Source organism: Schistocerca gregaria, chromosome 3 (genome assembly GCF_023897955.1).
Source record: "Schistocerca gregaria isolate iqSchGreg1 chromosome 3, iqSchGreg1.2, whole genome shotgun sequence".
In the NCBI taxonomy this organism is placed as follows: domain Eukaryota; kingdom Metazoa; phylum Arthropoda; class Insecta; order Orthoptera; family Acrididae; genus Schistocerca; species Schistocerca gregaria.
Window position 1 is genome coordinate 600,598,502 of NC_064922.1, and position 27,632 is coordinate 600,626,133.

The 27,632-nt window shown below is 39.7% G+C and overlaps 2 protein-coding genes across 3 annotated transcripts in view; one reads left to right on the plus strand and one right to left on the minus strand.

The window, feature by feature from the left end:
• The window catches only part of LOC126355491 (octopamine receptor Oamb-like), an 879,391-nt gene that overhangs the window by 355,074 nt on the left and 496,685 nt on the right, over positions 1–27,632 (minus strand). The gene's annotated exons all lie outside the window — the stretch shown is intronic.
• LOC126353965 (protein yellow-like) overlaps positions 218–27,632 on the plus strand; it is a 158,889-nt gene continuing 131,474 nt past the window's right edge. Inside the window, exons 1-2 of one of the 2 annotated variants that reach the window (XM_050003272.1) lie at positions 218–379; positions 707–852. The gene's annotated coding sequence lies outside the window, so the exon portion shown is untranslated. The remainder of the gene's footprint in view (positions 380–706; positions 853–27,632) is intronic. The other variant, XM_050003271.1, reaches the window with a different exon arrangement.

The window sequence follows — 27,632 nt, forward strand, 5'->3', positions numbered from 1 at the left end:
AGCTGTGTTAAAAAATTATAAAATTTTCCCGAATAATGATGGCCTCATCGTACAGTAACCTCAAAGTAGGTTTTCTTCATATTTTCTTGCGTTTCGGAACCTCGCAAAAGCTGTTGCTGATAACATTGACGCAAAACGCTGACGCTGAATGCTTTCGGCCTTCGACGAAGGGACATTAACGAGTTAAGATATAGGTTAGAACAAGCCCATGATAACTACAGTCAACGTGTTTACACTAAACAGCCGTCACATCGACGGATACTCCTCTACTGACGTTAGGCATAAAGGCCATGAGCAAGACGACAAGGAGGCAAAATTCAGCTTCTATTATCTCAACATAGCACTGGTTAAGACTGTCAGGTGGCAGTACTAAAATAAGGTAAGACATCTCATTTAATTTCTTTATTTATGGCTTATAATTAATAGCATTATCGACTATATTAATTCAAGTGACGTTCATGACGAAGAAGGGTATGTGTCTTGAACTGTGACTTTATTTCGGAAATAATTCAGAAGCAGCCCTGTTCTTCACATACAACCTATTTAGATGTTCTGTACGTTATCTAATCAATTTAACATTCGTGACAATCACTACATTTCTTTATTGTACTGTGAACTGTAGTATGATATACTGTTCCTTGTACATTTCAATTACTTTATTCACTGATGACTCAGAACATTATAACCATCTACAGGTACTTAACAGCGTATTGGTCCACCTATTGAACGCAGCACAGTAGCGATTCTCTTTGGTATGAATTCGACAAGGCCGTGTCAGGCTTGCTGAATTACGTGATACCAGAAGTCTACGCATGAGTCACGCATTTCCCACCAGTGTCTTTTGTGCCGTAGGTAAGTTTCAACTGAACTGAGAGTGACGTATCTTCCTCGAGAACATAAGCATTAATTTTAGTTTTGAATGGAATACCGAGATTCTTACTACTCTCGCTATTGCAGGTGTTAGGTACTCATAATGACAGCGCTATAAAAAGTGTGTAAATAGCGACGCTTGTGAACGAATAGTCAGGACCTCTAATGGTAGAAGCACATGCCCTCTTATGTTACTGTATGCGATCATTGGGTGTATGTCGTGTTCGAAAACAAGTCACGCACATGCTTCGTATGCAATTCCACTGCAACCTGAGTGGAAATTGCTATTGCAGGGATCCTGTACAACTGCATATTGAGAGGAGTCCATCTGGAGCGATGTAATAAGCAACTGTTCTGTCAAGGCAGAAAGACTACTCTATTAGTATTTGCGATGTCCCTGTCCGGTTCAATTTATTTGATCCTAATTAGAATGTAATAATTTCTTCATTAAGCCTGTGTGGCAATCGAACTCGTAAATTACGGGAGACAGTTACGTGCAGCAGATAGTTAGGTGATGGTTGATCACTCTCTTTTGTTTGTGAGAGTTTGCAGTCTACCACACAAATTAGTTAAGATGGCAGTAAACCGACGTTAACAGCAAATAATCCTAGAGGAAAACTTCTAATTTTAATATTAACTGCCCTTGAGGTGACGCTCATACAGGCTGTTAATTCAACATGGAGCACTTAAATTTCCAGGGATGCCTAGTATTGATGCGCCTATAGTCACAAAAATGTAATTACCTTCAATATCACGGCACATTTCATCAAAATTAACATAAGAAATTTTAATGAGTAACCTCATAAAAATGTAGATACCTAACTACTGTAATGGTAAAATGTTTGACGTTAATGCAGTATTATGAAAACATGTCAATGAAGATATGAAAACGTGAAACTTACTTAGTAACTTATACGAATATTCAGAAATTTTGTAATGAGTCTCAACTGCTGTCTGTAACTGATTTTAATTAACACAAGCGCAGATTCCGTACATGCCACAGGTTTCTGAAGAAAAGACGTAGAAGTTTCATTTTAATTTGTGATGACTACTTCGCAACAGAACAGTGACACACAGCAACCATTACAAAATTTGGCTAGTTTATACTGTTATTTGAAATCTCAGTGTAAGTCAGCGAACTATTTTGTATGCAAATAAATATCGGCTTTTAACACTTTAAAAATCATTGGTTTAAAACAGTGAAACTATAGGGACGTTAATTTTGAATACACAAATAAACACTGGAGATAAGCATTTGCTTTATAAATAACTACTATTTTATTACTCAACTAGATGTTGCAATTATGTAATGGCTTTTACACGTTTTGCTATTATGGCTCCCCTACGCGAAGTCCACTTTACGTTGTCGCACAGACAAAATGAGACTTTTACATGTTGTAGCCGAGACCAAATAAGAGCGCTGTATTTGACGTGGTGACGAGCTGTAGCCAAGTCTCTTTAACATATGCTACTGAAATGTGAAGAGACAGCTTACTGGCCGTGCTCTCAATGCTGTAGGATTTTCTTTTGTACATGTAGTCAGCAATATGTCTCTAGCTGCTTGCAGAGCCCGATGATCTACGATTAAACTGGATTTCTACTCAGCAGAATGTCAGCAAATCTCCTCTTCCGTAAGATACAGTTTGAACTTTTTTTAATAAAATAGTTACATCATTCACGAGTCATCCGAGGCGAACTTCACCAGTGCCCCATCTTCGCCAAGAAAACACCATATACGTGAACTTTGCTCATAATCCTACTGAGTACTGATACAATCTTTGTTCAGGAGCTATCTCTTCTCAAAAATGGCAGGTTTCCGCCGCTCAGATTAATATGCGGGAATTCTCTGAACAATTATTACTTATTTCTAAAGCAATGGCTGTTTATAATACACAGCAAATAATTTTACAGTCGTTTTAAAATATTAAGGTTTTTAGCAAAAGAAGTGGAACATTATATATTTAATTTTTTCCTAATATGGTACAGTATTAGTGTAACTTTGGTTGTTTGCTATTTCTTCCACGAGAAGGTAGCACGTTGCTGTGATTCGTAATCCAACCATTTTTACAATCAGATTGCGTCATTGTAACAGCTAGATGGCATGAGCGTCTACATTTGGCATGTCTCATGCCCTGTTTCTTTCTAGCGGGCCACAACTTCGGTGGTGCCAACTTTTACTTTTCAAAAGTGTGATATATAAGGGCGAAGAATTTACCTGACTGAAATTTAGCAGTGCTGTTCATAAAGTTATTGTTTTGTGTTGCGATGACACCTGTACCTTTACATACTTCCGGTGCTGGCGGTGGGATAATTGTGAATGAGGAAGTTACAGACTCCATCTTAGAGCAGCAAGGGAACCAAACAGAGATCAGTAAATGTGGTAAGACAAGTAACTGAACCCACGAGGAACACCGGAATGCGCCTATGGAAGGGCAAGAGAATGCGCAGATGGCAGAAAGCGTTAATCAGACTACCGCCGCAAAGTAAGGGAACGCAATGGGAACGATATAGCAAACTACCGAAGTAAATAAGTAGGCGAAATTGATATCATTGTCACTGCCAACCTACTGCGATAGAGACACGAAAATGCGCCTCTGGAAGTAGACGGGGATGAGGATAAGCCACCTGGCGTTGGTGACTCTAAAAACACTGAAACTAAGTATTGTGATTACATGGATAACAGATGCAATGACGAATATAAAAAAAAATGTATGGGAAATATTATAGGACTTAACTGCTAAGGTCATCAGTCCCTAAGCTTACACACTACTGAACCTAAATTATCCTAAGGACAAACACGCATACCCATGCCCGAGGGAGGACTCGAACCTCCACCGCAACCAGCCGCACAGTCCATGACTGTAGCGCCTGAGACCGCTCGGCTAATCCCGCGCGGCAATGATGAATCTATGTCCAATGAAGGAACGACGTGGGAAAAGTCCATGGAAAACGAACACACTACAAAAACTTCTTCTACACAGCGACAGTCTGTACAATACATCCAAAAATCGACAATGTTATCTAGCTCAAAAGAGATACGGCAAGCAACGAAGGAACACTGAAGATAAATCCAAACTACAGTTTTTACTATCAAGAAGCATACAAGGGAAAAGAAGGGCAACGATATCGTGCCAGTCTGTATGTTACTGGCAAAGGAATTTCATCAGCTGCAGGAAAAGACTGGCGAGCAAAATAATGATTCTGGGTATACCAACCACCGGACACAGCGGATGAAGCGTAACTTCAACTGCAGAATAAAAATTAATGAGACTCTGTGTTTTAAGTATTGAAATCTACAATACTGTGAATATTCTATGTGCAAAATGATCCACGATTAAACTGGATTTCTACTCAGCAGAATGTCAGCAAACCTCCTCTTCCGTAAGATACAGTTTGAACTTTTTTTAATAAAATAGTTACATCATTCACGAGTCATCCGAGGCGAACTTCACCAGTGCCCCATCTTCGCCAAGAAAACACCATATACGTGAACTTTGCTCATAATCCTACTGAGTACTGATACAATCTTTGTTCAGGAGCTATCTCTTCTCAAAAACGGCAGGTTTCCGCCGCTCAGATTAATATGCGGGAATTCTATGAACAATTATTACTTATTTCTAAAGCCATGCAAATAATTTAACAGTCGTTTTAAAATATTAAGGTTTTTAACAAGAGAAGTGGAACATGCAGCATGCACAAGATGGCCGCCGAGTGAGATAACAGGTATTTTCTTCGTCCGCTAAAATAACTTATTTAAGCGGAAATAGTGCCAAGTTTACATATTCTTTGTTTTTATTACTTGCTGTAGTGTCCGTTCTTGTCACACAACTGAATATTAGCGTCCAAGCAGAGCTTGTTCTTGAAAAAACTTGTTCTTTAGCTGAGGTCCCGATAATCGCGACATAACCCGTAATTTTGCGTGACATAAACACAACAAATTCTATTCAAGTTTTCTTGATAGTGCAAAAATCGTTTAAAAAAGACAGCTACTAGTTTCATCAGTGTCTATTGTCGCAATAAAAGTGTAATTAAACATTTCTAAATCGTATTTAACTAACACATTTCGTATTGTTTACTAGTTAGATAGACGCGATCTAGGTCTAAATTTTCCGAGTTATAAACGTTTAAAAACCTGACCAAACACTCCTGATAACATAAATTCTCTAAAAGCAAAGTAATTACAAATTCATTCTTCTGTTTTTGCATCTCTAAATCAGTAGAAAAACAACAACCACCGCACATAAGATCTTTGTGTCGTTTTTTTGCTTGCAGACATACAATCTCGCGACCTTGACAAATTTAAAACATTCTTTAAACTTAACTATTCTTTCGAAACTGACCATGAGTGAGAAATGTGGGAGCTGTTATAGGGTAGTGAGTAGAGGGATTTGTTGCCAATCTTGTAGGAAATATTTTCACTGGGGGGGATGCAGTGGGGAGAATGTTGGGAGAACAGAAGAGGCTCTCTCCTGGAACTGCAGAGTATGTAGTAGGAACATTTTGATTGGGGAGCAGGAAAGGAAAATCTGTGCCTTTCAGGCACAGTTGGAGGAAGCAAGGAAGGAACTGATAAGGATCAAGGGAAATAGGGGGGAGGAGGGTGGTTGGGAACTGGCAGCTGGTAGGAGGATAGGAAGAAAGAGAACGTGATCTGATAGTTTTATCATCAACACCAAAAACAGGTATCTGCCACTGCCAGAGTTAAGTGGAGAAGAGCCTCAGGTAGAACGAGGAGCAGGAAATGTGCAGCACACTTCAACCGAGGCCAAGAAGCCTAGGAATGTACAAAGTGTTAGGAAGAAGAAAGTGCTGCTGCTAGGTAGTAGCCATGGGCGAGGTGTAGGCCCTCAGTTACAGGAAAGTTTAGGGGCAGCGTACCAGGCCACCAGTATCTTCAAACCAAATGCAGGGCTAAGTCATGTGATAGAGGACCTAGGGTCTTTATGTAAGGATTTTACAAAAGAGGACCATGTAGTGATAGTGGGTGGGGCGGGAAACAGTTTGGACAGGGATGGGGCATATGAAATAGGTGGTGATCTGGACAAGATAGCTTCCCTGACTCATGGCACCAATGTACACTTTGTTGAGCTGTTCCGGCGTCATGATCAGCCACGCCTTGATGGAACTGTGAGGCTAATCATTGTGGGGCTGGGGATGGCTCTGAGGACGGCCAACTTTGCTCATGTTTCTCTGGTGCCCGTCGGGACTATCAACAGATGGGGTTTCACTAGGCATGGCCTGCACCTAAACAGGACTGGGAAGGGAAGATTGGTACAGCTGATTCATGAAAGTATAGGGGGTGGATCTCGGGCCACACATGGTCAAATACCTGTTGTCATAGGTAGGAAAAGTAGGTCTTTTTTAGGATAAATCCAGACAACAGGTTCCCCTGCCTAAAGAGTATCTCTAGCAGTTCAAAAAATACTGAAACAATCACTCACAAGACAGATTATAACACTTCAAAAATCACACATACCAGATGTCACAAAGAAAAACAAACCATCGGAAAGAGTAACATGGGGCATTTCACAGACTTAACAATCCTCCATCAAAAAATGCAATCAATAAAAAATAAAAGCATTAGAAGTTGAGCTCCAATCTTTGAACTGCACAGTAGTTTGTATTACTGAGCACTGGTGTAGAGACACAGAAATCCAACATGTACTATTATCATTGTATGAAAGGGCAAACTCTTACTGCAGAACTACTTCAAGGGGTGGAGGATCATGCATTTATATCAGAAAAGGAACACAGTTCAAATCTAGACATGACCTCAGTACAGTAAGTGAAGACAAACACATTGAAATATCAGCTATTGAATTATCAGGGCTCGATATCACCAAGAAATTAATCATTTTGTGTGTGTATAGATCTCCCAGTGGTAGTGTGGACACTTTTTTCAATAAATTAACAGAAGTTCTAGATAAAGTCTCAAGTACAAAGGTCAACATAATTCTGTGTGGGGACATAAACATCAACACTAATATCATAAATGAATCCAGCAGCACCCTCATAAATATCCTTCAAAGTTTTGCATGTCCCTATTGGTCAATAGTGCAACAAGGGTTACTACAATGACTGCATCAGTAATTGACCATGTGGCCACAAATATAGACAGGGAAAAATGTGATGTAGCTGTAAAAGATCTCGGACTATCAGACCATCTCTGTCAAATAACAACAGTAAAATCAGGCATTGAATCATTCCCTAAACTACAAGCCTATAAACGACATCTATCAGAAATCAAAATAAAAGATTTTTCAAAAGAACTAGAAAAACAAAGCTGGGATGAAGTGTATAAGGAAACCAATGTGAATATGAAATTCTCCAAATTCTCCACATTGTTTAAATTGAACTTTGAAACAGCATTTCCAAAAGTATGCATGACTGTATCAACATCTCACAAAAACAGATGGATAACAGCAGGTATTAAGAAGTCCTCCCAAGCACTTAAACACCTCAGTTCCATGAAAAAGATTCACAATGATCCAGAATTCTTAAATTCCTATCATAGATACAAAAAGATTTATAGGAAGGTGCTGATTGCTGCAAAAAGTCATTTAATGACAAAATAATATATAATGCAGAGAATAAAAGCAAAGCAGTCTGGGATGTTATAAAAAAGGAAACGGGGAGAGGCAAACAAACGCATAATAACATACTGCTAAGGGAGGAGGATAAGGTAATAAATGATTCACAACACTTAGCAAACTATGTAAACGAGCATTTTTCAAGAATTGCAGAGAAGTTACAGCAAAAATTCCCCAAAACAAATATAACACCTGCAAAAATTGTTGCACTAGATACAATGATGTTACTTCCAACCACAGAGAATGAAGTCAATAAAACTGTTCAAAAGCTAAAAAATAAAAAGTCAGAAGGCTTAGATGATGTACCAATGTGTGTACTGAAACAATGCATAGGGATTATACAAGGCCCATTAACAAATATAATAAATGAATCCTTCACATCAGGGACATTTCCAGAGCAGCTAAAACAGGCAAGAGTTGGACCTTTGCTTAAGAAAGGTAATGCAGAAGACATAGAAAATTACCGGCCCATTTCCCTGCTGTCAGCATTCTCAAAAATAATAGAAGCAATTATGAAAGACAGATTAATGAATTATCTGAATAAATACAATCTTTTAAGCAAATCACAGTTTGGTTTTCGAAGTGGCAAAAATACGGAGTCAGCCATAGTAGAATTCACAAAAGTTGTACTTAATGCTCTTGATAAAGATGAGTGTGTCACAGGCATATTTTTGGATCTTTCTAAGGCTTTTGATACAGTCGACCACAAGATTCTATTAAATAAATTAGAAGCATTAGGAATAAGAGGGGTAGCTAATGACTGGTTTCGATCATACCTAACAGATAGGGTACAAAGAGTAGAGATAACACATACTTCAAATAGATCTAAACATTTAGTAAAATACTTATCAGAACCAAAACATATTAATATAGGGGTTCCACAAGGTAGCATATTAGGACCAATACTATTCCTGATATACATCAATGACTTTCCCAGTAGTGTTACTCATGGTGAGAAAATTCTCTTCGCTGATGACAGCAATATTATAGTCACTGAGAGAACAAGAGAACTCCTTACCGAGAAAGCAAATGAAACTCTCAAGGAAGTTTACGATTGGTCAATAAGCAACAAATTGACATTAAACATAAAGAAAACTAATGCCATGAACTTCAGTTTGAAGAGGAAAAATGACAATGTTAAATTAAATGTAGATGGCACCTCTATAGACTGTGTAACAAATGCAAATTTTCTAGGAATGAATATTGACTCTCAGCTGAAGTGGTGCGAACACACAAAGGTACTTGCAAACAGAATGTCATCAGCATGTTATGCCCTTAGAATTCTATCATCTGTGTGTAACATGCAGTGTCTTTTAGTTACATATTATTCATATGTACACTCAATTCTTAGCTATGGCATTCTTTTTTGGGGGAACAAATCCACAAAATATGAACACAATCTTCAAACTCCAGAAAAGAGCCATAAGATTAATAACCAGAAATAGTAGTCGAGCTCATTGTAAAGATCTGTTCAAAACACTGGGAATTTTAACTGCTCCATGTGTACACATTTACCAGTCAGTTGTACACATCAAAAGTAACATTGGCAATTACTGCACAAACAGCTCTGTCCATGACCATGCAACAAGAGATAGACTCAACTTATATTTACCAAGAAAAAATAAACATAAAACTCAAAACAGCATTTTCTACCAAGGAATAAAACTGTACAATAAATTACCAAAAGAGATTAAAGAAATTTCAAAAATACACTTATTTAAGAAGGCAGCTAAAAAGTACCTGTTATGCAATACATTTTATACATTGAAGGATTACTTAGATAAAGCAGAGTAGGGGTTTTATAAAAAAAATGTTATACAAACAAATAATAATAATAATGATGATTATAAAACATCCAATATTCCACATAACACCTTCACTTTATTATTTTTCTTCTTTTTTTCCTTTCTAGAGACACTCTCCCCTCAAGCTATGCATAGCACAATACTAACACCTCTTCCTCTTTCTGAGCTCAACATCTCACTCATTATGAAGGGATGCTGACTCAGTTTTTCAGGATAGCAAATGGGAACTTGCAGTACAGAAAATGGCCCAAGGATCACCTGTGTGTGTGTGTGTGTGTGTGTGTGTGTGTGTGTGTGTGTGTGTGTGTGTGTGTGTGTGTGTGGTGTGAGTGTATGTAGTGGGTGAAGTGTTATGAAACAATGTGTGTATAGTGTGTGCAGTGACTGATAGTGAAATATGAGTGAATAGTGTGGCATTACATTATTTAATGAGTTATTTGTAAATAAATTATTGTATACCAGGAGTAAAATCTAATGATTGTCTCTAACTAGAAGTCTGTAAATATATGTGTATACGAATTAGCTTATTGTAAATTGATCTAAGCTTGTAAATACTTTGACATGTCCTATATCCTTGTAAAAAGAGATCTACTGATGAATAAAACTACTACTACTACTACTATATATTTAATTTTTCCTAATATGGTACAGTATTAGTGTAACTTTGGTTGTTTGCCATTTCTTCCACGAGAAGGCAGCACGTTGCTGTGATTCGTAATCCAACCATTTTTACAATCAGATTGCGTCATTGTAACAGCTAGATGGCATGAGCGTCTACATTTGGCATGTCTCATGCCCTGTTTCTTTCTAGCGGGCCACAACTTCGGTGGTGCCAACTTTTACTTTTCAAAAGTGTGATATATAAGGGCGAAGAATTTACCTGACTGAAATTTAGCAGTGCTGTTCATAAAGTTATTGTTTTGTGTTGCGATGACACCTGTATCTTTACATACTTCCGGTGCTGGCGGTGGGATAATTGTGAATGAGGAAGTTACAGACTCCATCTTAGAGCAGCAAGGGAACCAAACAGAGATCAGTAAATGTGGTAAGACAAGTAACTGAACCCACGAGGAACACCGGAATGCGCCTATGGAAGGGCAAGAGAATGCGCAAATGGCAGAAAGAGTTAATCAGACTACCGCCGCAAAGTAAGGGAACGCAATGGGAACGATATAGCAAACTACCGAAGTAAATAAGTAGGCGAAATTGATATCATTGTCACTGCCAACCTACTGCGATAGAGACACGAAAATGCGCCTCTGGAAGTAGACGGGGATGAGGATAAGCCACCTGGCGTTGGTGACTCTAAAAACACTGAAACTAAGTATTGTGATTACATGGATAACAGATGCAATGATGAATATTAAAAAAAATGTATGGGAAATATTATAGGACTTAACTGCTAAGGTCATCAGTCCCTAAGCTTACACACTACTGAACCTAAATTATCCTAAGGACAAACACGCATACCCATGCCCGAGGGAGGACTCGAACCTCCACCGCAACCAGCCGCACAGTCCATGACTGTAGCGCCTGAGACTGCTCGGCTAATCCCGCGCGGCAATGATGAATCTATGTCCAATGAAGGAACGACGTGGGAAAAGTCCATGGAAAACGAACACACTACAAAAACTTCTTCTACACAGCGACAGTCTGTACAATACATCCAAAAATCGACAATGTTATCTAGCTCAAAAGAGATACGGCAAGCAACGAAGGAACACTGAAGATAAATCCAAACTACAGTTTTTACTATCAAGAAGCATACAAGGGAAAAGAAGGGCAACGATATCGTGCCAGTCTGTATGTTACTGGCAAAGGAATTTCATCAGCTGCAGGAAAAGACTGGCGAGCGAAATAATGATTCTGGGTATACCAACCACCGGACACCGGACACCGGATGAAGCGTAACTTCAACTGCAGAATAAAAATTAATGAGACTCTGTGTTTTAAGTATTGAAATCTACAATACTGTGAATATTCTATGTGCAAAATGTATAAAAATGACAATGTCCATGAACGAATAGTCAGGACCACCAATGGTAGCGCAAAATTTAAGCGTAATTATGTGTGTTCCAGCACAAATTACATACGAGAACCTTGGCATGCAGAATGAAATGGATCATATTGACAGGGCTTGTGTTGCGCAACGAGAGAAATGGAATTCAGGTGACTGTGTGAAACGCGGGCACACCTCTCCTACTGAACGTAAACAATGCTGATTGTGAGAGTGCGCAATGGACTGTTTCAAAAACATCGTACTGAATTTAAGGAGCCCCTTTGGACTAAATGGAAAAATAACTTTGTTCTGATAAACTTGATTTTATTTTCAGCTCTTAACATTCTGTATTATGCTAAAAGAGGACTTAACAGTTACAATGGCCTGCATTTTTCTGTTTGATCTAAAATGATTTGAGCATTGTCTTGCCCCTAGTTTGTTTGTAGTAGTGTACAACGTGAGGTTGCTCCAGTGTTTAAATAAGCTTCCAGATAATGGCACGAACGTACCTTAAAGACAAAGTAACGCCATTAACGACTTGCCTTAATAACATTTATTTGATTAGTACCCAAACAAATATTATGTGAGACGTCCAAATGCTTGATCAGAGAGCCATACTACATTTGTGTTGTCCTGTTTCCATCAGAGGCCTATACACATGCACTTAGTTATCACTGTAGGGTTTCCTTATATTTATAAACGTTGTATGCTGTACTAGCTGTATGTCTATTGTAAAATGTAAAAAAAAAGAAAATAAGAATAGTGAACACGAGTGAATATGTGAATTATTAGTACACTTTCCCTATTAAATTCAATGATGATATGAATGTTAACTAAAGAAATCTGGCAACAATATAACACTGCACCGAGCAGCCATCATTTGACTGAGTGGACTTACAATTTAATATATTGCTTCAGACTACTAAATTGCCTTGTTTTCTTTTTTGTGTAGTGTTGTACAATCTAAAGACGCCACATCTTTTTACATGTACTCACAGATAATGCCATGAATATTTGAAGTATTAAGATATGTCTTCAACCGCTCTTCTTATTAGCTTAGTGAAAACAGCGGATATGTAGTGTGGGGCTCAAACGATTGATCATAGACAGATATTTCGTGATTCTGTTTTTTGCGAGATGCATGTGGATCTACGATTTTGTTATGTCTGTAATATTTTTGTGGTGTAACAGCTGTAACGGAAATAAATGTTTTAGATCTGGGAAAGAAAAGAAAGTAACTCAGTCAGTAAAGCACTTTCCCGCGAAACCCAAATATCGTTAGTTCGAGACTCGATCGGTCCCCAGATTTAATCTTGCAGGAAATTTCTAGATTCGTTTTATTTCATTGGAAGTATGTCACATCTCGAAAACAAAACAAAATTCAGACATAAACTGTAATTACGCTATTTCCTGAAAACAATACTTTTCCTATAAGGCATTGTCACATTTCAAAATTAATAATACAAGTAGATTGTAGGCTTTCCATTTTAGACACATTAGAACTTAAGTTTTCAAAACGATATGTCTATTACTTTATATGTCCTTCCTATTTCATTTCCCGTCCATATATCTTTTACATCCAACTTCGATTGATAAAATCTCTTGTCAACTTGTTTTACAATTTTATTGTCAACTTGCATAATATTGATAATTCATAATTTCCTAACCTTATAAGTCTGCTTGTATCGAGAAACCATAGTCAGATTACCACTGTAAGTCTACAGTGTCACTATAAAATGATACATCTCTTATGTGCCTTAAATTGAATTCTTCAGGGAATCAATAAATTATTTACGGAACCTATTGTGAAATGCCCCCAGGTGGACATATGAAGAAATATTGGTGAGACTTGTAATAGCTTGTGTGCTCAGATATCTGCTTCAGGGGCCGCATAGAACCCCCTGTCTGAGACATGCGTTCGGTGAAAAAGTAGTGGTGAAAAATCTTTGTTAGGATCTTTGCTCTTACTTCTAGTAGCAAATACTTGCTCATACACAAGCAATTGTTTTGTGTCGGAAGAAGTGATTGCGGGTAAATTTTTTACTGATTAATAATTTGCGGGCACGTTGATGCTTTTCTAGAGAAATTGGCACTTGGTTTCTCTTTACTTGCTTTCACTGATCGCCGGCACGAATCCGCCCGGTGGATTAGTGTCGAGGTCCGGTGTGCCGGCCAACTTGTGGATGGTTTTTAAGGCGGTTTTCCATCTGCCTCAGCGAATGCGGGCTAATTCGCTTTATTCCCTCAGTTACACTATGTCGGCGATTGTTGCGGAAACATTGTCTGCACGTACGCGTACACCATTATTATTCTACCACGCAAACACTGGGGTTACACTCGCCTGGATTGAGACGATCCCAGGGAGGTCCACTGGGGGCCGAATCGCACAATAACCGTGGGTTCGGTGTGGGGCGGCGGTGGGGTGAGTGGACTGCTGTAGCCTGTTGTGGAGATGCGTATCACTAAGAGCCACTGCTGGGACGAAGCCTCTACGTCGTTTATAGATCCCCAGTTCAATACATACACACACATTCACACACAAAAAAAGATGATATTGCACTGTACAGGATCTCATTGAAATCATACACGAGATACAGATGCCGACCTACAACAAATCGTATGAAAGGGAATTGCAGATTACATCCACCGAGATCTTTCTCAGGAATCCTGATGTTACTGCGAACTGTTATTGTGAGGTTCCTAAACAGGCAGTAGAAAACTAGAGATGTGTCATTCTTCAAGCTTATTACTGTTAGTTATGTCCCTGCTGGACTTATAACTCCACTGTGAGAGACCAGGTCATAGAGAACATAATTAAAAGTCCATAATGGGCTTTCACTGAGAGAGTGGAAACTTGAGGCCAATAGTATATTACTTTTCTGAATTTGGATAACATCAGAAATGAAAACATGCTCCTACTTTGTTTCTAAATTATCAGTTTTGTGGAATAGTTTTGAAAAGCATTTGGTTATGATATAAGGTTTCTGTTAGCCATTGTGCAAACCATATCATGTTGTATCTTTTGTATTTATATTCATCTCAATATGTATTCCAACGGGCACTGAACACTCGTAATCTTAAGTCCATGGAGAAAATGAAACATATAAGCTGCGCTGTCCTGTTGTTACTGACGGCGATAGCTTGTGGCGCAATCCACGGAAACACACATGCTGCAAGGGAGGCGCGCAACAAGTAAGTGGCCGAGATGAACAACAAGTTGACAGACACAGGCAGCCCTGGCAGCCTGGCCGGAGTGGCCGAGCGCTTCTAGGCGCTACAGTCTGGAACCGCGCGACCGCTACGGTCGCAGATTCGAAACCTGACTGGGGAATTGATGTGTGTGATGTCCTTAGGGTTAGTTGGGTTTAATTAGTTCTAAGTTCTAGCAGACTGACGACCTCAGCAATTAAGTCCCACAGTGCTCAGAGCCATTTTTTTTAACCTGTTCGCCCAAAAGTAGTGACCGTCTAGGCGTCGAAGATCGACGAGTTTGACATGGGTGACGATGAGGTGCGGCAGCAGCTGTTAAACAGCGGCCTTCACGATCCCAGATCTATCGTGCCGCACGACAAAACGGGTAGGTATCGCTGGCAGTCTCACGTCTCCATTATCCCTCACTGCTACGGGATACTGTTCAGCTACGATATTATTGCACTTAGCCGTTATCGGAAAAACGCGGAGACGTTTATAGTAAACAAGCGTAGTGCTGACTAAGGATAACACATAGCACTGTAAATGCTTTCAGGTCAGTTGTGTACGTACAAAAAACTCCAATTACGCACACAGTCACGATAACCGGATCGAAGTACCCTCGCTCCAGTTGCAATACTAATGTGGTCGACTAATAGTAGTAGGATATGTTGCAAGAAGTTATTACTCTTATGATGCAAATCTGGACAAACGGCTGCCTTTTTTGTTTTCGCTTCGTAGTTTATCTAAATCAGCTAATGAAACATAGGAGAGTGCACTGATTACAGCTGCAACCCAAAGCATCAGAGTATTCCAGCATATGCTCCATGGTTCTAGCGTGAACTGAAAGTAATTATTAGGACAGTCATTCGCACTAGCAGTTTCTTTTGACATTGGCTGTATTTGCTATGGCAATAACACCTGTTGATGACAAATGAAAATTTATGCCAGACCAGGACTCCAACCCGGATTTCCCAAGCTTGTCGAGTGATTGTCTTGACCATCTCGGCTATGCGTGCACGATTCCCGGACCAATCGAATCCTCCATATGCCATACTTTCAACGCCCCTATTCCTCGCAGCTTTACTTGCATTCCCACAACAGGGTTAATGCGACAGCCGTTTTCAGCGGAGGCGGAGGATCTTAGTGTTTAACGTCCCGTCGACAACGAGGTCATTAGAGACGGAGAGCAAGCTCGGATGAGGGAAGGATGGGGAAGGAAATCGGCCGTGCCCTTTCAAAGGAACCATCCCGGCATTTGCCTGAAGCGATTTAGGGAAATCACGGAAAACCTATTTCAGGATGGCCGGAGACGGGATTGAACCGTCGTCCTCCCGAATGCGAGTCCAGTGTGCTAACCACTGGCCACCTCGCTCGGTCCGTTTTCAGCGTTACTGCTATAAGCGTCACTTTGTCCGTCTAGGCTTGTAATACTTATTTTACAACGGTTTGTCCTTCAGAGATGCATGTATGTCTGAAGGAAAAGACAATATAACATAACTAAAACGAGTTAGTTTCGCTTGGCATTTCTTTCTTAGACTTGGTGGAACGGCTGACCTTGGTAAGAATCGAGATTTTGAATCTGTTAAAAAAGAAGTGGTAACATACAAATGTCTTTCACAGGAAAGAGGGAAATACGTTATCAGTCGTGAAAGGATTATACGTCTACGGAAAGTAAGGACACGATAAATGTGTTGGCAGCGTCAGTTTTTCTCAGAGCAAATGATTAATGGTGTACTTTCAAGTATTCTGCCGAGTTTTGAACACCCGGAAAGAAATAGTACAACTGTTAGGGTGAGTCATTAGAAAAGTGAATCAGCAGCGATAATGTGCGACAAAAACAGAACGTCTGAGTAACTTGAAAAGTAAGCATCTTGTTTGTGGACGGAGGGCGAGGCTAAAGGCGTATTATTCGAGGACGTAAGAGGCTTTGCGTATTAAATGCCATCGGCCTCATTTCTTCAGATGCACTACAACACTGTCCGTGCGTTGGCATGACCTGTATCAGCATCTTTTGTACAATATCAGCTGAACACAGGGAGACCATCGTTGGATATATGCATGTCCGTCACATCACACAGTTGCCGATTACAAGTCCATTAGCACGCTTCTTCCAGATGCTGCAGTGGAAGTATTGGTTGTCAACCAGTCAAACCTGATGCGGAGCTAGAGCTGAAATGGTGAGTTGTGAAGAGAATCCTCAGGTGCTGATTTTGAGAGTAAAGAGCATACAATGATTTCAAAATTAAGGCCGTATAATTATCCAGTTACCGTGTAGTGCCGTACACACTTCGTTCGATACGTGTTAATATCCCCCTCTGCCGCTATGGGGAAATTACACAGAAAACACTTATTAAGCACATAGGTGACGTCGCAATAAAGGACCACGAATATGCATATGTAAACACTAAGACGAATCGCTGGGACCACCGATACAGATTCTATTTTTGATGCCAGAAATTCGGTAAATAACGTACCGAGCAGGTGGTCAACCGATACACGTCTGCTCTTGATGGGTGCCTTCCGTGACTGACTTGCTGACCTAGAGCTGCAACATAAGGGAGGGATCTGCTGCCCTGCCCTTAAGCCTGCCAGCATCCTAGAAATTTTATTCGACTTCGTACACTGCTGATTAGCTCAGCAAGTAGCGTTTCTCTTACGTGCCTGACGACAAGCCACATCACTCATGTGCCATGTCATCCAACGCCGTCTTCCCTCTTTGTGTTACAGTAGGTTTGTACCGTATTGCACAACATTAGAAGCAGTAGGTATCCATTATTATACACAAATATTACACAACACTCTTCGGAACTATTGAAGTTGTGTCGATTAAATACTGCCTTTTGCAACTATAATGAAAGTCTAATTAAGACCAAGTGTTTTTCGCTTTATTCTAAATCATCTTCAGGGCTCACTTTAACAATTTGGCCTTTTCCTCTTATAGTTTCATTTGCCAGGACCATGAGAAGGCCGCATGGTTTACTTATTACTCTAAAGGGCGTTAATTACTGTCGTTACTCACGGTTTTTCGCTATTTACGTCATTCTCCCTGTTCATCCACACCTATGGGCCAGATTTTAGCACAGAGTACACTCGCTGTGCTAAATATATTCACATTTCTGTGTTTTGAAGAACTACTGAAAATCTCGCCATTCCGCGTGTTTTGTTTTGCTGCTGCGGAACGCTTTTGTCATTCATTTGTTTTGGTTGCTATGGGAGTATCTTATATTGCTGTTTATGTGTGTGTGTGTGTACGTTTACAGCTCCAGGCTCAACATTAACAAAATCGACAAATTGCAGGGATGGATTCCTGACTGGAAATTGAAGAAAAAAGGACATTTGAACATGTGTCTAGAAAGGGGTCGTTACACGGAGCTGGTGGTGACTAATGGCAGTTCCTATGACCACGTCTCGTATGTTCCTTGTGTGTTGCACGCTGTGTGATTGACGCAGCCTACTGTAAACAGCAGAATGGTACGGTGTTCATGCTGGAAATAGGCCGAGATGGTGTTTGTGGACGGTGAAGCAGATGGAAAGATAGACAGCATGGTTTACCAAAACAAGTACCCTCACAGACACCAACCACATCACACAATATTTCAAGCCATTTTGGACGTTGATATGATCACTGGTCCCTTCAGAGAGACGGATGTGCGGAGAGGCGGCGGACCGCGCGTACACCAGATATCGAGTTCCGGGCTATAATTTTCTGTCTGTTGTGATGCTTTTCCTGTAAATGCTGAATGAGTGTTGGTTATTTTTCTTTGTGATGTACATGTTTAGAAATTTGGTTTGGCCTACTTGGTTTTGTGTAATGAATTGATCTTTGCATGCAGCTGTTCTATTGAATTTTCTGGTTCGCCTACCAAGCAGAGCACGCCATCCATATGCCTCCACCAGATTATCTGGTACTATTTTCTGCAAAATTCTATTCTCTCTTCCGTTCATGAAGATATTTCCTAACTTTTCTGAGACTGAGGATCCCTTTGGTAGTCCTTCCTCTTGTAGGTACAATTCTTTGTTGAATTCAAGATAATTTTGGTCGTTAATGAGGTATAATCTCCAACTGCCAACAAAAAAAACCGAAAATTATTCTTTATCAGAAATCCATAACAGCGTCGTTTATGCTATTTTGTTAGTTCATGCATTCAAACATTGTGGCTAAAAGCTACAGGAAGGGTTGACCGACTTGAATATTTGACGTCTATTATACTGCAACATTGCTGCTCGATGAGGTGATAGCGCGAGTGTAGACGCGTGTCTGACCAGTCTGCTAGAGTGAACATGGAGGCCCGTCACGAATTAAGCGACTGTGAACGAGCGATGCTAATCGGTGTAAGCCGCTTGGGCGATAGAATATCGGAGAATACACAATAATTCAGGTTTCCGGGAGGAGCATTGTCGCAGGTAAAATGCTTGTACACACACATACGGCCGCACAGGATGACGACAGGTGTATGACGAACGGACGTCACGCCTAGAGAGGCATACAGGACGATGGAGAGCGTACTATGAGTTGCATCAGTGCCGACTGAACGTGTGACGCCCGGAATCCACGCCTACCGGAACTGCGGGAAGCAGTACACTGGGGTGGCAGAAGTCGTGGGATACCTCATAATGTCATGCCGGACCTCCTTTCGCCCAAGGTAGTGCAGCAGTCCGAAGTAGAATGAACTCAGAAAGTGGTCGGAAGTCTCTTGCACAAATATTGAGTATTGCTGCCTCTTTATTCGTCGATAACTGCAAAAGTGTAGCCGGTGGACGATTTTGTGCACGGACTGACCTATCGATTTTGTCCCTTAAAATTTCTATGGGTGCCCAGATCATTCGCTCGAATTATCCAGAATATTCTTCAAACCAATCGCGATGAACTGTGGCCCAATGACAAGCGCATTGTCACCCATACCAATTCCATCGGTTATTGCTGTAAATGGTCTCCAAGTAAGTAGCCGACCATAACCATTTCCAGTCATTAACACAAGCCAAAGAAAATTTATTTTGAAAAACTTTTTTACTTTCATGGCTGCTCTTTATAGATTTTTATGAGGTGAATCCAAATCTAGCCTTAGTTTTCTTGTATCACCCACAATTTTCGAGCAATATGCTTTTTATCATATAGTATAAAGATTCTATGCTATATGGTAAACGGGGAAGATAATGAAACGCTTTGTTACAACAGAAGCATGGTTTCTATTTACAGTAAGCTACTTAAAACAATGATATGTGTTAACAGTGGTTTCACTTGTCAGCGGTAATTGGTTTGTATTTTCTTTCTCGTTTTCCATTGAATCTTTTTGTGTAGCTTTTTCTACGAGGAGTCGCTTGCAGAAGTCGCTTGAAGTGAGCAAAAGTAGTCCCCCATCATGTTGGTGTTCCAGCGGCCTTGGTGGCGTTCTTCCATCACTTTAATGCCTTGGTGAAAACGCTCTCCTTGCCTCTCCCTAACACCTGCCATATTGTCCAGGAAGTAATCAAGGTGTAAGTTCAGGCTCTTTAAACATCCTAAAGTTTTAAGCTTCTTTAATATTGTAGCTATAATAGAAACATATTCTGGGTCTTTTTCATCTCCTAAGAACTTTTTAACGATTAGATATAATGATACCCATGTTTCTTTCTCATTTAAGGTCATTGTGGATGCCAAGTTAACGTCAAACTTCAATTTTTTAATGTCAGGCTCGACAATGACACCATTTTTTAGTTTAGCTTCTGAAAGATGTGGAAACATGGTCCATCTTTAAGTAAAGCCTTTACAGCTGTTTAATTAGGCCTAACTTTATATGTAGAGATAGTAGGAGTAGGTTTTTTGCATCTACAAGGTTTTTTAGTAGAATGTTGTTCTCGCCAGCTTCTACAGACTTCCTCACAGGCCAGTTCTTTCTGCACTAGTGTTGATCCCTAGTCCTACTGTCCCATTCCCACAAGAAACGTGGAAATTTGCTAAAGCCACCTTGCTGACCAAGGAGCAAGCATATTACTTTTAGATCGCCACATATCATCCAACCATGAGCTGAATAGCCTTTTTTATATAGCACTATTTCTAGGTTTTCATAACTTTCCTTCATATGTACAGAATGTAGCGGTGTAGATGCATACATGTTACCATTGTGTAATAAAACAGCATTTAACAAAGTTTTGGATGAATCAATAAACAGCCTCTTGTCTACCTTTTTGTATTCAATACCAAACGCGTTCATGAGAACAGGAATGCGTGAGCAGTACACTAAATCACCTGCTTGTTGAACAAACTTGGAGAATTGCTGCTCTCTCTTTGTATGCATATATATTCCGGTTCCAAATGCCAATTACTTCTTTTCTTTTAATTTAGAGCCAAGCAATTCAGCTAATCAAATCGTTAAGCTTGGTCTGAGTATACAATTTAGGCTCTAGACAATGGAATTCATCATCATTTGGTTCATCTAAACCACACTGTGCATCAGAAAATACTTTCGTTGGAAAAGAATTTAAATCTTCTGGTGGTTCAGGAACCGGGAAATCTACACCTGCCCTCCTGGTTGGATGGCGGTCACAAGGTTAGGGTAGCTTATTACCTTCTTGTTTTTCGTATTATGACCAGTAATATCAACATTGCAAAAGTAGCAATCATCGGAATGATTTCTTGGATCCCTCCATATCATACGAACAGAAAATCTAAAGGCGTTTTTCACCTCTTTTGATCATTTTCTCAGATCTCCAACACACATACAACATACCTTATGTGGTGCCCAAGATTTATCTTGATCACCAAGTTTAGAGCGAAAGTATGATACATAAAACTTTTTCACAACGTCTGTAATGTTTCTTTGGAGGTTTTTAATCACAAATTCACCACAAATATAACAATAACTGCCAGAAGAGCTTTTACAACCACGATTAGACATTGTTCTGAGCACATGTACAGGAATGAGGAACGTGATGTTAGGTGGACAGTAAATAAAACACTATCTCTTAACACAAAAATAGAATCGATCTTTTTTTGCCAGAAAATGTTTTTCAGCAGTGCTACCAACGTCATCTACATTCATTACACCTCCTTTTTAAATTATTTTAACTATATAAAACTGTTAAATTGTTTAAAAATCGCTTAATTTAATAAATTTACTGTAAAATGTGAAGAAATGGTGGGTGATACAGTTTTTTAAGTATCATGTTTGGATTTCCCACCCTAAAATACATAAGAATAAGGTATTTTCTGCAAAACGTTTCACCATCGTTGGCCTGTGTAGTCGGTTGAGTTCGACCAGAGAATTCAATCCATTCCAAGTAAACACAGCCACAGCCGTTATGGAACCATCACCAGTTTGCACAGTGCCCTGTCGACAACTTGGGTCCGTGGATTCGTACAATCTGCGCCACACTCGAATCCTACCATCAGCTCTTACCAAATGGGATCTCCTCTGACCAGGCCATAGTTTTCCAGTGTAGGTCCAACCATATGGCCACGAGCCTAGGAGAGGCGCTGCCGACGATGTCGTGCTGGTAGTAAAGGTACTCGCGTCCGTCGTCTGCTGCCGAGGCCCATTAATGCCGCATTTCAACGCAGTGTCCTAACGGATTCGTCGTACGTCCCAAAATGATTTCTCCGGTTATTTCAAGCACTGCTGCTTGTCTGTTAGCACTGACAACTTTGGGCAGATGCCTTTGCTCTCGGTCGCTAAATGAAGGCCCTCGGCCAACATGTTGTCCGTAGTGAGAAGTAATGACTGAAATTTGGTATCCTCAGCACACTCTTGACATTGTGGATCTCGAGGTGTTCAATTCCCTAACGTTTTGCGAAATAGAATGTCCCCCATGTGCCTAACTCCAACTACCAGTCCGTTAATTCCCGTCTTGCAGCCATAATGGCTTCGGAAAACTTTTCACGTGGTTCAACTGAGTGCAAATGACAGCTGAGCCAATGGACTGCCTCTTTATACATTGTGTCTGCGTCACTCCCTTTATCTGTATATATGCAAATCGCTAGCCCACGACTTTTGTCTTCTCAATGCATAGTCTTCTGCAGGTGCCGACTGAAGTGTATTCTCTTGCTTTCCTTAACTTTTGGCCACTTATCGTTTTTCTAAGGAAGGCTTGATTTCATTCCATTGTGTGTCACATACGGCTTTATAAGTAGTTCGATAGCTGAAATCGTTGACGTAGTCATTCTCGTTATGCTGTTCATGAATGATGAAAAACGAAAATATCTCGTTCTATTACGCCATCAAGCTCTCCTCCATTATGTTGATGCTGATAGGCATACATTTGAATGAGTTCGAAATTCAAGTTCCTGTGATCCATTCTAACTAATAAAGGTGAAGAGACGAAAGGAGTGAATCAACGAATAATAGACGCTAATAAAACAATAAACTGGTAGCCAAGATCGCTGGAATTCTTTTTATTCCATGATTATCGGTTTCGTCAAAGCTAAAGCCGCCGTCATCGGATCTAGGTTGGATTGAAAACAATGTAAAAGTGGGCTTGGATTCCATTTATGTAACATGTATACTTATAAATTTAGTTACATACACATACAGGTTTACAACGTCAATGCACACAATGGTGATATTAATAGATGCCTATAACACACAGGCCTTACTAAACTGTCGTAAGTAGATCATAGGCGTCCAGGAGAGATGACATTATAAATGTTAAGTGTCTCAAGCAATCTAAGATGGTTACAGAGTTACAAAGTGCTTTCCCGTCGGGTCATATATAAAACACACCTAGAGTATGACCGCAGATTTTTCCGGCCATATCAAATGCATATCTGCCTCATTACATACAAAACATACCGAAAAGAAATGCAAATTTTCTGTGACTGACGAGTTACAGAAGTGCACACCCGTCTGGTCATATATAAAACCTACCAAAAGTCATATATAATTTTAAGAAGTCTGCAGGGTTACACAAATGCATCTCCATCTGGTCTTATATTTAAAAAAACATACTGATAAAATAAACATAGCGTATGAGGCTATGGGTTTTGGTCTTAACAGAATCACTTAATATAAGAAGCACAACTATGTAGCAGCCTCATATAAATGAACCACAGTCATCTAACAAAAGCAATGTCTCAAAGTTAGCCGCCTTATGTCGATTATATAATTATGTAGTTGTAAAAGACCTTGCTTCGTGGTGTACGCGGCGATAACCGAACCAAAACCAAAAAAATGTAAAACTTTGGGGAGGGGGGGGGGGCTGCCTATCGCCCTACAATAGGACATTCTCCCGACATTCATAAAAGAGTTGACTACGTTCCCATGGTTCACTGTTGCTTCAAAGGGCTCTATCGGACCTCATTAAAAATACTGAAGATATTATGGTCTGCAGATTCGAGTTGGTCCTTAAGCAATAAGTTAGGTTATCTTTTTTTGTTTGTATGCATTGGAATGTTTTCTAGAATGTCAAGCTTTTTTCCTTTGGGGGCCCTATGCAAAATCTCCATGTCTCGGCGTATATCTAACACTTTATGCTTAGACGCCCGCATGTGGTCCCCAAATGCAGTCTTGTTATGTGCATTTGCGTGTTCTCGACAACGTGTAAAAACAAACCTTCCTGTCTGCCCGACACAGAACCCTTCGCACTCACCCCTGTGCTTTTATATTTATCTGCTTCGCTTTCTACAGTATGTCTAAGTTTCGGCCGTAGGTTACTATTCGTACTGAACGGAAACACCGCATTGGACTTACGGAACTGTCGTTCAGTTTTATCTGATATCGGACCATTATAGGTCATAGGGACATATCTTTTCGGATTGGTCTTCCAAGATAACTTTTTCTTATTTTTATTTCTTTTTACAATCTTATAAATAACGTCTTCTATAGATGGATCGTACCCATTATTATGTGCTATTTATTAAAGTGTTGCTCTTTCTTTCTGTATATTGTCTTGTTCCAGGGGGAGTTTTATGAGTCTATGAACCATTGAATAGAAGTAAGCCCTTTTATATTTCGGAGGGTGACATGATTGGGCGTTAATAGTAAGGTTTGTAAAGGACGGTTTCCCAAAAATGCTGAACATATGGTGGCCGTTAACTTTCGTAATCGTCAAATCTAAACAATTAATGCTGAAATTGCTCTCATGTTGAAGAGCAATAATAATCTGATTATGCATGGCATTAAGGGCTCCAAGGTATATGTTAACGTTATTCAGGTCGCCTTCGATCAGGGCAATTACATCGTCAACATATCTCTTGTAGTATATAGTTTTCTCCTTCAAATTTGCATTATTCTCAGTGTGGTTAATAAAACTGTCTGCCATTGTATCTGCAAGGCAACTGCCGATCGCAAGCCCACAATGCTGACAATGTACTTTATTATTAAACTGGAAGTAGTGAAACGAGAGAGACGTTTCCAACAGGTCAATGAATTCTATTGTTTCTGCTTGAATTACTTTCTGATATTTTAAGAGATTATTTTTAATAATATCAACGCATTCCTTAATAGGAATATTAGTATAAAGGTTTTTTTATGTCAAAAGATACCAACATCGATTTGTCCGGTATACTATCATTTTTTAAGAGTTCAGTTGATTCAGGTGCTATTCTTTATATTGAAAATAGTTTCAAAGAAATATATTTCTTTAAGTTTTTGTTAAGAAATTTGTTTAATTTAGCATTGGGAGCGTGTCTCCCTTCCACTATCGGTCTCACAGGCTTATCACTTTTATGTGTCTTAATTTTTTTGCTATCGAGGAGAAAGTCTTATTTATCAATTTTTATCTAGGTATTAAATTGATTAACGGCATTCTTTGCCACTTGCATAATATTGTTTCCTGCAAAGAATTGTTCAGTCAGTAACGAAACCGGTAATCATGGAATAAAAAGACTTCCTGCGATCATTGCTACCAGTTTATTGTTTTGCAACCATCTACGTCGCTCCCACATGAGCAGAATGTGCTTCCTACAAAATAAACGCTAACGCCATGTTGCCATGTTCTTTAGTCTGATCAAATGATTCAAGTCACGATTGATGTCACAGAAGAATATCCATTTGTCCATGACACTAGTACGGCTGGTAGTCTTACATCGTTGTGATGCCTGGCTGGCATTAGCAACAACTGAAGGAGCAATCTGTAGCTTCGAGAGGAAGATACTTCGAAAGTTCCAAAGACCAGTCTACAAAAACAGGGAAGGTAAATGGGAACGACGGGAAGAAGCAGACCTATACCAGGGTACATCTCCTCTAAGGTTGTCTTTATTATCTTTTTCGGATAATTATGTTGAAGGAGTGGTTGACAACTCTGATAAAGAAACAGCCAAAGTTGTAAGATGCACTTTTAATTAATTGGTCACTAGTTTCCGGTTATCTGAACTCATTTTCAAATCATCCTGTGAGACGTAAAGTAAAAATTACAATCTAACCCGTAATCTATTTTACAAAAATTACTGAATTCGTGTAACAAAATACAGAACGTATTGTACCGGGATATACGTTCCAGACAGACAAAACAGTATTTTTCGAAACAGCACATACACCATGTCAATATCATACATATATGAGTAACAAAATCAAGTTTTACCATCAACAGCGACCTATAATTGATAGTAACGTATAACTAGTAGTCTATTTCCTCCGCTGTCATAACGAAATGTTGAAATGTTTGTGGATCCCTAAGGGACCAAACTGCTGAGTTCATCGGACCCTAGACTTACACACTACATAAACTAATTAAAACTTTTTATGCTAAGAACAACACACACTCATGCCCGAGGGAATACTCGAACCTCCGGCGGGAAGTGCCCCGCAATCAGCGGCATTGCGCCTTAAACCGCGCGGACACCTCGCGCGGCCAGTGCTGCATCAGAATGTAGGGGATGCCTTTATTACAACTTCCAACCATCATAGGTATAACAATTGATACAATAACAGTACAAGTCAACTACCACACTTGAGCTCCTTTAATTTTTTCCAAAAACAGCAGATAATTTAAAACGAACGAACAGTAAATATCAGGATCGCCACATACGGCATATACAAACAAAAGTCATTTACTATAGCGACACGTAATGTATCCACGAATCATAAACGGGTGCTGAAGGAGACCACAATAGTAAGACACCTTTAGAAATACATCGTACTTAAAGAGAATGAAGCACAACAGAATACATAACAAGAAATACACTTTTAAAAGGCAGTTCTTATTTAAAGACAGATACCAAAACAATAGGTTATCTTTTACACTGTAGAAATTGTTAGGGTCCATAATGGCACATAACAAGATGATGTAAAATGTGTGAGGGGTCAAAGTCAGAAGGGGAGAAGCAAGGAATGGAACATCCCGGGAAATCCAGGATGCTGAAAGTCTGAATTTCAACACTAAACAGCATCGTTGACGCGCTATGCTTCTTTTGTAGCGCCTGCTACTGCAGTGTTATGAGCATGTCCCAGACACAGTGCCGAGTTTACCACAGGTATCCTGGCTATTAGTGCTGTATGTTTTGGACCTTCCCTGTTTCCTCTACTAGTCCTGCCAGGCAAGAGCTTGCAATGAGAATCACTACTCAGATATCGGATGAGCGAATGGTTTATAAGCTAACACCTTTGTGGAAGACTACATTTATTAAGGATTATTCAAGTGACGAAGTCTGACATTGGGCTTTACCATGATTCATTCTGCGTCGTAACGCCACTTGAAATCGCTATATGCTCTTACACCAAGACACTTAATGAGCGTGACTGCTGCTGTGATTGTTCGCGTACTGTAGAACAATTTTTAAAAAAATCAGTAACAGTAATGCACGAACAAGAATTTTAGTGTACAACAAGTACCGAGCAACGAGATTATTTCGAAATCGACCTATAGGCACGGTTAACACATTGGTACATGACAGGTATGGTCGTGAGCGCCTCGTGGGAAATTTAGAGCCATTACCGCAGTCAATAAAGCACAAGTGAAGTTCGAAATTGGAAACATGAGGGTCACAAATTTGAGTAACAGAAGGCATTTCAAAATGAATATAGCAATTAGAAGTGTTTATTTAATGCGTAGAGACACAGTGATAAGAGTTACAATGAATATGGAATGAAGTTAAAAATTCCGATAGTAGCGCAAGCTCAGTGAATCTGGAGCAGCACCATCGAACAGCATAGCTTAGCAGTTATACAGGAAGAAATATCTGAAGATTGGGAATCGAATTACTTTAAGTGCTACGTGTTTTGCCACAAAATTCGTGTCAGTGCTATTACGATCTCTGAACTCTGT